The sequence below is a fragment of the Lonchura striata genome, chromosome 3 (genome assembly GCF_046129695.1).
Source record: "Lonchura striata isolate bLonStr1 chromosome 3, bLonStr1.mat, whole genome shotgun sequence".
Classification (NCBI taxonomy): domain Eukaryota; kingdom Metazoa; phylum Chordata; class Aves; order Passeriformes; family Estrildidae; genus Lonchura; species Lonchura striata.
In genome coordinates this window covers 86,042,409-86,058,059 of record NC_134605.1, presented here as the reverse complement: position 1 = coordinate 86,058,059, position 15,651 = coordinate 86,042,409, and the positions used below count along the sequence as shown (strand labels likewise).

Genomic DNA, 15,651 nt, shown 5'->3' with positions numbered 1-15,651 from the left:
CGAGTGTATCAGCATGTGAAATATTATTGCTGGGTCAGGAAAATAAGGCAAAATCCAGTATAACAAGGGCCTTTTTCTCTGCATCATGACATCTTGTCATCTCACCTTTGCTATGCTCAGGTATTTTAAGATGAAATATGTTGTAACAGTGGAATAGCTCTACCTATGTTTTGCATTTCAGCTTGTGGTATTTCATCATCTTTATTGACTCCTGCACTTATCCAACCCATCCTCCTAGTCATGAGATACACTGATCAAAACACAATCTTGAACTACCACCAAGAAAAGAGATAACTCAAAATTGTTAAATAGGAATTCAGGTGTTCTCTTCATAGAAGCTTACTGAGTTTGTGCATAAATTTTAGGGACATGCATTGTCCTCTTAGTAATTTAAACTCTTTATTTATTTTTGTTAGGAGGATATTTTCATGTATGGCTTGGTTTCTTTTCTACAGTAAGAGCATGGTGAGAACTATGTTCAGTTTAATGGTATTCAGCCAAAGTGCAACAGACTTAATCAGGGGGTAGTGAGCATCAAGTGTTTTAATTAATTAGAAAATAGGTATCTAACTGTTGATGCTGCCACTTTTGCTCCCTAAAGCACACTACCTGCACATTTTCTGCTGTGGTATCTCAGAAGTGGGAGGGAAAAGTGCATGCTGGTTTTACAATAATTAATCAAAATCTAGTAAGAAACACAGCTTATGCTGACTAACATGATGAGTAGCAATGGTCTGCTAAGTATCCCAAACCACTGTTAAAATCTCAAGATACACTATTCTGTTTATATATACTATAAAATATAATATAAAATATAATTTAAAATATATAATTCTGCTATATATTCTGATACAATATTCTGTTAATAGAATACAGTGAAATAACATCCAGGGAGAGAAACATTAAATTATTTTAAATAGGCAAAATTGAACTACAGCTTTACTACATTTGTAATTATGTTTATCAAAGAAAAGAAAAATCTGTTGGAAGAAAACACTGGTATATAGCCTATCAAAGAAACCCTTCTGAGCCTGACTGAAGAAACTGCATTTCAGTGACCCTCAGAATGCTGCCAAGGTCATCCAGTCATCCAGCCCTTTGCTTCTGTGCTACAGCCATTCATGCAAATTAAAGTTGCCTGCAGGCCTGCTGCAACTTGCAATATGCACTTAGCTCTTCAAAGAGTTCTGAATATGTGCGAGTAGATTATTTGGGTTAACTTTCTTTTCCAGTTCTTCTTTTATTTGTCAGTTTAGGATTCTTGTTACCTCTACCCTTCTTCATCTCATGCTATACATCCAATTTACACATTTTACAAGAAAGAGTGACTTTTTTTGATGTAAAGTGAGATATAGTCAAGGGGGAGAATTACATCAAGGGAGAAAGAAAGCCTGGAGAAAGCACTAGGATGTGGCTGCCACAAAAACCTAACATGAATTCTACTTTTTTTGCTTGAGCAGTTTCAGTGTTTGTTGTTGCTCTCATAATTTTGTTATCACTGCAAGCAGCAATGTAAGCAGCATTCTGAATTTCACTTGTTATGAGCTATGTTATAATTGTGTTGTTGCTCATTTGTGGCTGCATAGTGACTGAAACAGATGTGGCTCTTTGGGGTGAGCGGTGCTTAGGGGCTTATCTCTTTGCAATTGCTCATAGTGCTGATGAATTCAAAAGAGATAGTTCAATGTTATGGCAAAAAAAAAAAATCTTAAACAAGAGTGAGGACAAAGAAAAAAAATATAGCTCTGTGTGCTGGGGCTATCTACTTGATACATACTCTTTACTCTTTTATCTGTTTGTGTATTCGTTTCATTATGTCCCTGTATAGCTTCACATGTGGCAGAAAGCATCATAGGAGTTGCATTTCACAATGGAGCTGTGAGGCAGCCGAGCTCAGCCTTTTGTGTCATTTCATGGAAATTTGGGGGCTGCTTGTCAATGCATTAAACAAATCCTACCTTTCAGAGAGGGCCTGGTAAACTTAAGGGCACTCTGAGCTTTTTTAGCAGTGAATGTGCTTTCATTTTCGGCTGAATCATACAACTATAAGGACTTCCAAAGAAAAAAATCACTCTTCATCATCATTGCTTTTCCCCTTTCTTGAAAAGCTGGAAAACAAAACTGTATGAATGAACGTACCAAAGAACGGCCAAAACCAGATACATACAGTTAAAAAAACAAACTCTTGGATGGAGTTGAAGTTTATACAACCTTAAGTCTCTTGTGAGAGAAGAGGATTAATTTGATTTGGGACATCTGCTTAGAGCTTATTCTTTAGCTCATCCATCCAGACTTAGTATCTCAGGGCATCATAAGATGGAGTCTCCTTCAGTTTCTCATTTGAGACCATGATAAAAGCATTACTTGGAGCCCTGTTTCCTTTGAAATTATTTTCCTGCTTCTGATAGTTGATGCAAAGACATTTCTGAAAATATGATAAGCTGTTCCTGTGGTACTTTGCCCAAGTAATTTCCAGTGATTCTTGGCATGGCTTTATGTAAAGTGATCACTACTTACAAACATAGTCAAGAAAATGCCAGCATAACTTCACAATCTGAGCATAGATTCTGGGGTTTTTTTGTCAGTGTTTTGGAAACAAGCTCTTTTGCCTTTGCCAAGCAAGCAGGCAGCCCCTAAAGCCTGGAAACAAGTGACTGGTTCCCTCCCTGCTTCTCCTCTTGAAACTTAAGGCTTCAGGTAGCCTCCTCTCCTGACATTGTACCAAAAATTAACTTGATATCTGTCTGCTTGTAATACAAACTGTAGCTAATAATGATCCTGGAAGAAAGGGTATTCTTTTTTTTTTTTTGCCTGTATTCCTCTCTCCTTTTTAACCTCAGGTATTGCCAAACTCTAAATGAGTTGAAAAAATAGTTATTAAAAGTAAAAAGTATTGATTAGGCAAAACTAGGTTTCTCAGACAATAACATTGATTTAATTTCTTTAAATTTAAAAAGTAATTTAAAAATTTCTTCAAGTCACAAAGGAAGGCAAGTTAAATCGTTTGACCTGATATACCTGAAATGTTTTAGTTTAGATCAGTTGGTCCATTATTTAATCTTGTTTGAACAAGTATCTCATGAAAACTAGAGCTGGGGTGCCTTCCATCCCAGGACTTTATATGTCAAAATCCTCCATAGTTTTTGAGCTGGTTGAATCGCATCTGTGCATTTGTGGCAGGATATGTTTGTGACGTATCACAATTGCACTTCTTTTCCAAATATGCTGAGATCAGAGCCATAAATGGTTCACAGACTGCTTCTGCATCATTGTTAGTAACTTGCTGGCTCTTACTCTTTGTTGGAAGAAGTCTGAAGACCATTAATGGCATGAAAGAGATCTAAGGGGTTTGAGAGTTTTGAGTCTACACTAGGTAAAATGCAATGTTTTGAATTGGGAAAAAAATAATTTAAAAATATCAAAGTGGGATACTTTATAATATTCATACTGTCATTAAAAAAAAAAACAGGAAAATTTTTTATATTAAACAAAATATCAGACTGCCAGGATTTCTTACAGGATGGCAGTTTTTACTCTGTAAATTCCAATTTCAGCTCAACTTGCTGATACTAAATAAATCCAATCTTGGGAATAATATTGAACTACTAAGAATTTAATTATTGTGATTGATGCAGGCTTTTTTGGTCAATGGTGTTATACACAACACTTGAAATTCTTTCAGACAATACTTAAATCCACTGAAGCTTACATTTGCTATTGCTGATTGATGCCAAAAATACTGCAAATTGAAAAAAAAAACGTTTGTTTGTTTTGGAGTGTTTTTTTCTTTTTGTTTTATTGATCTCCCTGTCTTGGTGAGTATGCTTAGGTGACCAAATAGAGCCACTATTCATCCAAGTCTCTAGTCCTACAAATGCAACAAGGTCTGAATAGCTGGTATCTACTGCATTACTGCTAGTCTGTATAAATAATGCAGAAGACACTGTCTTCTTTAAAAAAAGAAATGACTTGACTGTTTCAATTCATGGCTTCAGCTTAAGAAAATCATATGCAGCAAGGTGTGCAAAGCCTTCACTTTAATATCTTTGGTTTTCAGTTTTTAGAGAAGGATGACACTACATACTCCACTACTGCAAGATGGAGAGACAATTGCTCTGGCCTGGGAGGCCATGTTAGGCTAAAAAAGGCCAGCAACAATACTTCTTCTTCACTAATGTAGTTCTAACAACAAGCTCATATAGACAGTCTGTTTAAAATAAATGTAACTTCACATTTTTGATTAAATGACAATTTTGTACTTTTAGGCCATAAATTTTATCTTTTAAATTTTGAGGCTTTCTTGTAGCCGTGGTTAATATTTACCTGCTTTGTAGACTTCAGCACACCTTGTAATTTAGCAACCTCCCTGGACCTATGCATGCATTATCACTGATTCACAAAATTTAATGGGTCTTTCCTATAAAGGTACAAAAACCTTTTAGGTTGTTTTTATTCTACACTCATACTGACGGATCAAGCACAATACACCCACAGCCTTTCTACACAGAGTATTTGGCTTACCATGAAAGGCAGAAAAACAAAAAAAAAAAACAAGCCACAAAGCTAGAGCAGTGCAGTGAGGGGGAGTGCTGGAGCAGCCCGGAAGAGAACTCTGTCAAATACGTGCTTCCCACACTCAGTCTGCTGCACCCATTCTGCTCCTTGCACAGGGAGAGGTGGCACAGCTATGGCCAGGAGGAGGAATGGTAATGCAAAGGAAAAGTATCTTAGTACAGTATGATAGAAGAAGGAAATATAACCAAAATGCTTTATGTTAAATATTAAGCAGTGTGCAAAACCAAATGGAAACAATGGACAGTACCTTTTTTCTAGTCTGTAAACATCCATACATTCCTGCTCTGAGGATACTCTACTCATGCATTAGTGCATTTGTGACAGAGTTACCTAGTAGTGCTTTTCAGTTGTTCCCATGTTGCCTAGGGTACTAAATGAGTCCTGCAGGATTATTCTTTGCTGTTTCATTGAGTTTCCTTTGTGAGGGAAAACTGCCCATACTCCACAAGGCAAAATACAAAGGCAAAATACAATCGTTCAGAAAGAAAAATAAGGCAAAAAAAAAAAAAAAAAAAAAAAAAAAAGCTTGATATGTAGGAAGCAAATTATGTAATCCATTTCTGCCATCTAATTTGAAGCTTTTAGAAATAAAAAAAAATAAAAATTGCTCATATAGCTAGTTATAATCAACAGTTTCTGCAACAAAATGGCCACACACTTCCAAACCTATGGGCTGATTATTGTAAGAGTGCCCATTAATGCTTTCAGATAAGAACTCCTTTAGTTTCTGGCCATATTTTTTTTAATAGGAACCGGTAAATTAACTTGAGAGAGAGAACAGTGAGTGCAGGTAGCTGGTTTCCATCTTCCTTAGGTGCATAATTGAATAAACACTCACACATTTAGCAAATAGCAGTGCTGGAGCCGAGAGGGTCTAAGTACAGAAATATGGGATGATTTGTAGAAAACATAACATTGATTTGTAAGATGTAACTGTACAAGCTAAGGGAACAAAGAGTGGGGGAAAGAGGGAGATGAACTTTCAGGCATACTGTAAGTGAAGATTGGTCCTATAAGCTCAACCTAATTAGATCGATCAGTGAGAAAGTTAACATGTACTTACATAATCATTTTAGTGTAGATTCGGTAGACAGTTTTGAATAGGGTCCCTAAATCATCTCCACTTAGAGTGCTTAATCCATGGCAAGGAATGAGCTCATAGCTTACACCATGTAGTCTTGCAGACAAAAAGAAAACCAGAAGATGAACTGTAGGAATTTAGGGCCTTCCATTTTCTGGACCATACTAAAACAAGTCCAAAGTAATCTTTAAAATGTATATAGTGTAGACACTGAGTCCATTGCATTATTTTTTTTAATAGATCAGCTTCTACTAAACTTCTTTGCAAGACAGATACAAATTTACATTTAAGTAGCTTGTTCCCATAATTTATTTTAGTTTTAAACTTACAGCTTCTGCTTCCAGACACAGCTTACATGTCTTCAAATCTCCTAAATTTAGGGTGAAAATAGTTTGCATAATAATCATCATCATCATCTGCCTATAAACCTTGCTTGCATTTTTGATTGCTAAAAAGGCATTCTTAGAAATGCTACTGGAAGTCAGTGGTGGAGGGGTTAAATATGTACTTTCACTAAAATATTGGCATTCTTCACTCTGTTCTGAGATATGCCAAGGTAAAGAAATGTGTGAATTATCTTTCACTAGCATGAAACTAGCAAGAAAAAAGAAGATAATATGTTCAAAAAATCAGTTTCACAAGATTTGGAATCACAAGCTCTGAAAATCTTAACAGAAACCAAATGGTTTCTTTGTGGTGCTACTACAGTACAAGAATTTAGATTGCATGGGTATTATGCTGTTTCTTCTGTAACATGCTTGAATTTCTTTACAGTTTAACCTTCACATTGACTTTTGGGGATATTGAAACAATTATAGTTTTTATATCATGTGCTTTATCTTAAGTTTTTGATATGCATTTGCAGCTGTAATTTTTTTTTTTTTCTCAGAGAAAGATAACGAAGGTTATAGCAGAACTGAAAAAAGAACAATTTTCATGAAGGACATATATTAGTGTGGACTAAGGGCATAATTGAAGTTGTTTTTGATGTAGTTGGAAACAGCTGAGTCTGAGACTGCTGTATGCACATGAAAGCTCTGTTTCTTACAGTTGTGCTTACTACAGCACTTCTCATTTCAGCCCTGAAGTACTGGCATATCTGAAGTACTGAGATGTCTGAATTTTGCAGCAGAGACAGAAACAGAATGAAAATTCAGTGGACATGGGATTCTGAGGTCATAGATCTCACTGCAAAAAAAAAAAAAAAGGGGGGGGGGACTGTAAGGGAAAATGTGCATTTTCCTAAAGCTTGCCTTTGCTTCGGTATTGGTAAATTGGAAATATTAATTGGAAATATTAAAATATTTTAAAATTCTTTGAAAGTATTCAAAGTAAGTATGAGGGAGTAGATACTATTGTGAATAGTTCTTTTCACATAATGTGGGCATTCTAACAAAACTGGCATAGGGAACAGCATTTGAAAAACTAGTCTGAAAGAGGAATCTAATCTTAAATTAGTTTTAATATACAAATGCACAGAAAGGCAAGAATGAAAATCCAGGATGGATGAGTAACCAAGACTAGTCAGGCATCAGCTTCCCTCCCACTATGTACAAATGACAGGAGTCCGTGCTGGGAGAAGTTATGTTTATGGAGACAGATGGCATGGAAGTATGGAAAGTGCCTCATTGCAGAGAGTTATGGTAGCATCAGGTGCAATTGAAACAAGTCAAAGAAGGATTTTGCCAAAATTTTACGTGGAAAAGATGTGGGATCAGAGAATGTCCTCAGTCCTAGAATATAAAAATTATTAAATACTCTAGACAGGAAAACATCTAGATACAACATCAAAGTCAAAGCAGAAGCAATAAGCCTCCATCAGATCAATAGGGCAATCCAGTGTGAATCCTCAAGGATGAATTTGAATGGGATACAATTTTAAAAAATCTATCAATTAAATTTAAAAAGGGGAAAACAAGCAATCAAACAATCAAACAATAAATGCTTTCTTACAGTAACAACCAAGCAGTAATTATCAAATTCTAGAGAACCCTAATGGGGAATGAATCCTAAAGAGCAGAGATTGAAGAGAACTCATGAATTCCATATGTAAAGTACAATAAATCAACTCTATACAAGCAGAAATAAGAAGCCATTTTCAGAGTAAATTGCTCTGTCCTGGAAAATCTGTGATTTGATGTCCATGAAAGACCATTACTGTAGAATCAGAAAATAATGTTACCCCATATTGACTAATCATTATGGTGGTTGTAAAACAACTGCACAGCAAATTATAGATCTAGAAACAACTGAAGGTACCGACATGGACATGGCTGTCAGTGTCTGCTTTATATATTGATGATAATCTTGTGTGACCTTTGCAGAGAGGGAATATTTATATCCTGTGGAGTCATAAATCTGGCACCTGACATTTAGTTTTTGCACATAGAGCTGGATGAAATGTTCAGTACACTGATGTCTTTGCAATGCTATTTTGTCACTACAGATGGCTCTGCACAAGCACAGAGGGAGAGAAAAATTCTAGTATCTTTATGAGGATATCAACATCCATCCAGGAGAGGTTCAGTGGGATGAAAACATTTTAACTACAATCCTTCATGTACATGTCATAAGCTGTGACAGTGAGGCAGAAAACAGCCAAGGATGGTAATACTTATAAAGAAGGAAGAACGAAGAACTAAAATTAGAGAACCTTTCTTTTTAGAATACTAGGATGTGGCATCCCATTTATCAGAATGAAGAAAGTGAACTCTAATGGGTTAGGGCAGATAAAATAATTCCTGCCTCAGAAGTGGAAGTAGAGAGCAACAGTATAGACATATTATGACACTTGTCTAAATTTTGGCCTCATTTGTGGGCAGGAGAATGTAAGTCAGTATCCAAGAAAGAATATAAAATAACAGACCCCAGTAGTGCAGCATGGAGCATTTGGAACTGCAAGACAAGTGGGTGATCCATGATCCTGTTATATTCCTGCTCTGAGCTCCTGAAGAGGTGAAAAGATAGAAAGAATACTGATGGCAGGAAAGTTAAAAGAGTAGCCAGATGTTTGTGGGAGTGTACTTTTTAGCAAGACTCAGTTGTTCTGTGGCTGTTGCCAAATATAGAAAAAGCTTTTGGCTTAATCATTCAGAATGAAGTGGTACTACCAGCTTAGCAGTGGTTATCCTGCTGTTAAAATTGAACTCTCAAATTACAAATGTTCATTAGTGAGAACTATGAGCAAAGCCTCCAAACTCTTGACATAGTATTTTGCTATATCTCAATGCTGGGAGGTTTAGAATCAAAGAACCATATCATGATAGCCTTTGTCTTTATGATAGCTCTACATCTTGGACATTCCCGGACAATGGTAAACTGCTGAAAAGGTTACTGTGCATCATCCTGATTTAATCAATTTTTCAGTTTTAAAAAATAAGCAATAATAACTCCAAATAGTTATTGAGTGACATGACTGATTAGCACAGCAGGCATAAGTCATGTAGAGCAGAATATACAAAAAGCATATTATATTTTTGGAACACAGAGCTGTACCTCTGGGATATCTTAATCAGGAGCTACTGCAAAAGCATTTATGTCCCATTGGGATTTGCAGTTTCTGCTAATAGATTCAAGGCTAGGATTAATCTGTGCAACAGTTTTTCATAGATTAAAAAAAAAAAACCAAACAAAAAAAACAGAAGAAGAAGAAGCAAGATTTATAGCAGTCGACTTGGAGAAAGGAAAACCAGGAAATGGAAAATATATTAGAGATTCAAAGGGATCTGCTACAGCTAAATATTTTAGGAAACTGTACACCAGATCTAGGCAATAACCAATAGAAACACAGAAGTGATTGAAAACAGTCTGCCAAGATTTGGGTTTTTTAGGGTCAGAGGTGGTATTGGCATATGATGTATAGACAAAATAATCACTGCGAGTCCATCACCATATTGCTTTGGTCCTCATAGATTAGTTCTGATGTAAATTCTGCAAATTTGGAAGATTATGAAATGTTACCAAATAGTAATGTTGCATGCAGTCAGAAATAGTACAGCAGAAATTCACATAAAAGTAAACTGAGATGAAAAAAAAAATTCATAAACATTATTTAGCCTGTATTTTTCTTTATTGGGTGGAAAATAGAACATGGGGAATGGATGCCAGTAAAGTCAGATGAAAAAACACTCAGGTTTCTGAAGGGAAAGTATTTGGAGGAAGGTCAAAAGTCAAAGTGTGAGCACAGCAGGAACAAAAATAATTCAGTAATTTAGTGATAACTTTGCCAAATTTTGGGGGAAGTGTTGGGAAGTTTTAAGATTATTCACCTGTGATTGTTTCTGGAAGTTCAAGGAATGAAGCACTTATACTGTAGTTCTGACTCATCTTAAACTCTGTTGAATATGTGATCATCTTACATGTGGTTAAAAAAAAACAAAACAAAGCAAAACAAAAAATATTTAAAAATTTTAAATGTTTAAAGTTTCTAATTGTCAAATAGAAATTGTCAACTTGCAAACTACCAAGCATTTCAGGCTTTTACAGGCAGCAGAAAGGGTTTAGCAAATGGTAGCAATTGGTTTTAATGCCTTAAGGCAGTCTGTAGGGAAATAACTAGTGTACTCTGAGGTGTTTGTCATAGGTTATTTAATAATGACAAAATGTTGTCAGTCACATAAAAAAAATGAATTTATTTTCTTAGGGAACATCTTATCCTGGGTTATGGATATAGGTGTTTCCGAACTATAACTTATTTATGGGGAAATGTCTCCTTGGGCTTTGGGGGATTTTTAAATCTATCAGCAGCATCATCATCCTAATAATTTATTTTAAAATTTCCAGAGAACATTTTATAATTCAAAATCAATTACAGAGAATTTAAAAAGTTGTGTTTTTTTAAAATATGTTGAAGGTACATAATCCAAAAAATATCAATTAAGACATAAAATGCTAATGTTTGTACATAGCATTATTGAAGAAGTGTTTTTTGCCATCTAGATAAATTGCAACTGTACAGAATATTTTATTAATGTACAAGAGAACTGAAGCCTTGTTGTGACACACTTTTCTTCTTTCTTTGTCCTCCAATTAAATGAGCATTTACATTTTAAATCATGGCCCGATACAGTCTAAATGGACAAATGCAGCAGAAGCACTTTTAATTAATGCCTGCATTTATTAGTGAGTTTTAACTAAAATCCACTGCAATTTGTAAAAATTATTATAAATCAATTGAGTGTATACTCTGCATTTACCAGAATGAAAATACACTTAACTTTCAGTGACCAATTTTTAAAACAGTTTGTTCTACTTTAAAGCCCAGTGTTATGGACATTTTCAACCTATTGCCTCATTAACTCTATTCATATTAAAATACCACTCCATTTCAAATGAGAAGATAATTATAATACCTTGAAGCAAATGAGATGTTATTGCAATAATTAAATCTGAAATGAGATGCAGATAGTTTGGACCTGCTGCTTTGCTGGCTCTTTAGTACTAAATACTGTTTCCATCAGTCACACTGAATTAAAATATTGCATGCCAATAGCAATATAATACCTGATAGATTAAATGTGCTTTTGCAGGCTGAGAGTTTATTAATGACTGGATTCTCCGCTCACCATTTACAATACATTTCTTATTTTCCTATGTAGCTTTTCAGTTGTATACTCCCTTTCTGCATAGAAGAGGGAAAAGAAGAAGGATTCTCAAAGTTCAGCCTCTTTCTTTAATTTCTATAATCATGGTGAAGCCCCTTTGCCTTAATAGCTGAGAATGTAGAAAAAGTCAAGGAGAAAGTCACTTACTATAGAATGTTCCCACTGTACTGTCTCAAGACTGAACATACTAATCATGTCTAGCTGAGGAAGAAGTTTTTATTGCCTTTTTTTTCCCCAGCTCTTAGAGACAGCAATGTGGGGTTCAGAGTCAGGGCCATTGCTATGGAAAAACAGTAATCTAAAAATTTTACAATCAATTACTCTCATGAACTATAAATTTGTCAGTTCATTTTGTCCATATTCTGTCTGTGTACAGCTTCTGGTTCCAGGAAAGGAAGCAACAGGAGATATTTTGCAGTTGAACTTGAGGAGGAAATTTATCTTCAGGAAAAACTGCAGCCACTCTTTTTTATCCTTTTTTTTAATACAGCATTCAGTTAAAATAAAATTTACAGACAGGCAAGTTATATTCTGTACATTAGTTGTTGATTGTAATTTTAATGCTACTGATCAGCATTAATAAAGACATGATCTAATTTTACCATCTTATTTCACACATAGCCTCATAAATGCAATATTTTTAAATGAAAATCCTACAAGCTGTAATACTAAGCACTGCAGCGGTTTGCCAATAGATAATCTTAACCTTATTTTTAAGACTAGATTTTTTTAACTTGTAGCACATATAAAACAGACACATAGAATAGAAAAAACCCAAGAGTATTTAATGTTTCTTGTTTTGTATATACCCTATTGCTGGATGTCTTTCAGCATTATCGTCTGATGCTGAGAGCATTGTTGTTTACATAAAAGGTTAAACAAACAAACAAACAAGAAACCCTGCAAAAAAAGCCCTGCAAAAAAAGCCCTGCAAACAAAACAGAATTAAAAAAAAAAAAAAAAAAAACAAAAAAAAAACCAACCAAACAAAAAAAATTACAAGGAGAGATTAAACGGACAATGCAAAAGGGGATTTTCACAACATGATTTCCATTTCTCAGAAGGCTGTTACCTTAACAAAAGATGTGATTTTCCCCAGAGGCAGTTTGCCATAAAATCAATGTTTGTAAAAGTTTTATTCCATTTTATGAATCTCAATTCATGGCAGAACTGTGACTATGCAGGTGGTATAGAAATCACATGTATTACATTTGTACAGCTTTAACTAATAGGCAATCTGGTAACTATCAAAGTGGAATTCATATCAGGTAGGCAAGTGCAGCATGTCTGAGTTCCCTGGTGGCACAGCATAAATGCCACACATTGAGACATCACAGAGAATTAGCTTTCATGTTAGAAGCCAGTTGCTCTAGGTTTAAGGCTGTATCCAGGCGATCCAAACACCCCCTGCTCAGCAGTGCCTAACCTGGGTAGTGCTTAGAAGTCATTTTGTGCCTTTCTGCTTGGCGATAAAAGCGCCTGCGGTTGGTCTGCAGCAGAGCTCTGCTCCTGCTAAAACAGAGCACCAGTGCCAGGCACAGCCACACATTCTCCTTCCACCCCAGGTGTACCAGCTCCAGGAGATGGGTAGAGGACAGCTGTTCTCCTTGGCTTCCCAACATGATGAGACTCCTCTTAAAATCCACCTGCAACTGGTTTCATGTTGCAAGTAGATTCAGAGAGAAAGGAGTTAACTCTGCCCGTGCTAAAGCAAAAGGATAAAATGTACAGTGATTGAAGGACTCCAGGGCTGAAGCAACATCTGAGAAGAAATCTGATCATGGCAGCAAGGAGCTGCTTGTGCTGTGATTTCCTCCCGCCCTGGAGAGCAAGAATGATTTCTAGAGTGACTCCAGCATTACTGAAATGAGGAGGACAGGAGAAAGCACAAGACTGTATGTCAGGTGATTTAGGACGTGTTTGGAAAGATCCACAGACCATTCTGTCTTCTGCTGCTTTTGATGTCTGTGAATATTTGTTTAGGGAATCCCACTTTTATTTCTGTTTACATGTGGGAAATTGTAATTGTTCTAATCAAAGCCAAGTGCAGGCAGTGACATGTGCCAGTTACATGGGAATATGTGCTTAGATGCCATTTGTTTTATTCTTTGTAATAATTTTACAGATCATCTTCTGATCTCTTCAGGACTAATGACATATATATGATAGATTATCACAGTACTGCACAAGGCTACAGACTTTGTTTCCTTGTCTCCATTTTTACTGTGCAAGTCTCATATTCCTTTCACCATGTTGCTACAGGTTTAACAAAAAAAAAAAAAAACAAAAAAAAAAAAAACAAAACTCCAACAAAACAAAACCTCTAAAGAAGCAAACAAAAACCCCAAACAAAAACAAAAAAAAAAAAAATAGGAGAAAGAACAAAAGAAGGCTCTTGTATGCCTAAAACCTTAGAATCCCTCGGTGGAAAGTTAGTGCAGTGGATTTACTCCTGAGTAGACAGAGACACCTTTTCTCAGCACTAGGTCAGGCACACAAACAAGGAGGAATACAAGCAGATCAAACACCTGCAGTCAGCAGTTTTACTGGCTGGTGCAGGAGAGTTTTCTCCACAGTGTTTTTTTTTCAATAAACCCTTGTGAAGCTGTTAGCACTCCCTTACCACTTTTGGAGATGCTCAGCAGGTGGCTCTGAAAGCTCAAACACACTTCACAGTTTCAGTGTCTGAGTGATTTTGCAATTTCAAACATGCAGGAAACCTTTCATTAGATTTAACTGTTTTTAGAAATAGGGTCAGCATAAATATTTCTTTCACTAGCTGGAGAGCTTAATTGGAGAATCCTTAAAGGAATAAATACATAACAGACTGAAAGAACTCTCTGAAGTCAAGTGTCATTATTTTATCCTGTGATACAGTGTGTATTGAAATTTCAGACTTTAGGGTGCAGGTAAAATTACAGGACTCTCCCAGGGAGCTTGTACTCCTTTATTTGCAGTATCTGAATAATTTGTATTGATTGGAAAGGAGTGGTAGAAAACCTCTGCAGGTTTTCTTTTGTTTCAGATATCTTTGAAACTGCTTCTTTTTGGACCTTAAAAATCTCAAGACATCAAACATAGAGGCCTGACACCTTTTTGAATACAGACTGAAATAAATGTGTTTGCAGTGAAAAATCAAACTTCAGTTTCTTTTAGCATTTTTTATCTACATTATTTATATTTAAAATAAAATATGAATGTTTAAATTGTTTTATAATTTTAATTCTGCCTAAAGGAGAACATTTGAAAAATTACGTCTTCTGAGTTTATTTCTTAAAGCTGTTTCTATGCCCAAACATAGGTAGAAAGCATAAAGGAATAAAAGCACACTTTCCTAAACTGCAAAACTGATAATGAATATTAAAAGCTGAAAGCACACAAAACATTATTTTTACAGTATATTTTTCATAATTTCAGTCTAGCATGCAGTAGGAAAATGAAGATCAGAATTAAGTTCCTAAAGGAGTTCTGGGTGGGATAATTGGTCTTTTAGTGAGAAATGGTTATGATAATAAGGCATCTTGCATTTATTCGGATGTGCCACACATCATGAAAGTTTTGATAATTCATGTACCTATTTATGTTATTTCTTTAACTCACAGTTGCCTCATCTGTGCCATTTCCAAAATTTATGTCTTAAACAGCACATGAATTAGAATCACAGAGTGCTCCCTCAGTCAAAAATCAAGTGTAAATTATTATTACTTTATAAAATAGGGTTTAAATATGTTATCATATGCCTGATACTCTCAGAAAGTAACCAGAAGGGCCTCTTAATTTTAAACCAGGCTTCCCTGTTCCTCCTTCCTCCTCCTTTTAATTCTGGCATCCTTATATTACTCAGCAGGCCGAGAGATGCTACAATAAAATGAAATTTCAAAGTAAGTTACATTAGGACTGAAATGTACTAGTTATCCATGGCAGGGAGGGTTCTTGGACTGAGTTTGACATCCTAGACTGTATCTACGTAGTGGCATGAATGCTGTCACCCAGACTTTTCCAGAGAAAATAATTGTCCCAGATCTGAATGTGCAAACAAGTAAGGATTTATGTAGTGTGAGTGACAGCAACATTAAATCTGCATTGCAGAAGTGTAAAGACTAACTTCACAGTATGGAGACACCTAACAGAGACTTACTGAGTCATTTCATAGACTTCCTGAGGCTCAGTATGTATTTTATAAGACTGTTGAGTATTCACAATGTCAAATTTCATTTTAAATATTTTTTAAATTTTTGGAAATTAGTAACCATTTTTTCTGTTGTGATTTTTAAATTAACAGAGTTTTTTTACTTTGAGTTCCAAATGAAGCTTCATGGCTGCAAAAAACATGGCAAAAATGTTACTCAGAATTTAATGCCTCAGGATACCCCAGGAGGCAAGAAAGATCCA

The 15,651-nt window shown here is 35.5% G+C and overlaps 1 protein-coding gene across 13 annotated transcripts in view; it reads left to right on the top strand.

Moving 5' to 3' along the window:
- Positions 1 to 15,651, top strand: part of ADGRB3 (adhesion G protein-coupled receptor B3) — a 446,612-nt gene that overhangs the window by 56,856 nt on the left and 374,105 nt on the right. The gene's annotated exons all lie outside the window — the stretch shown is intronic.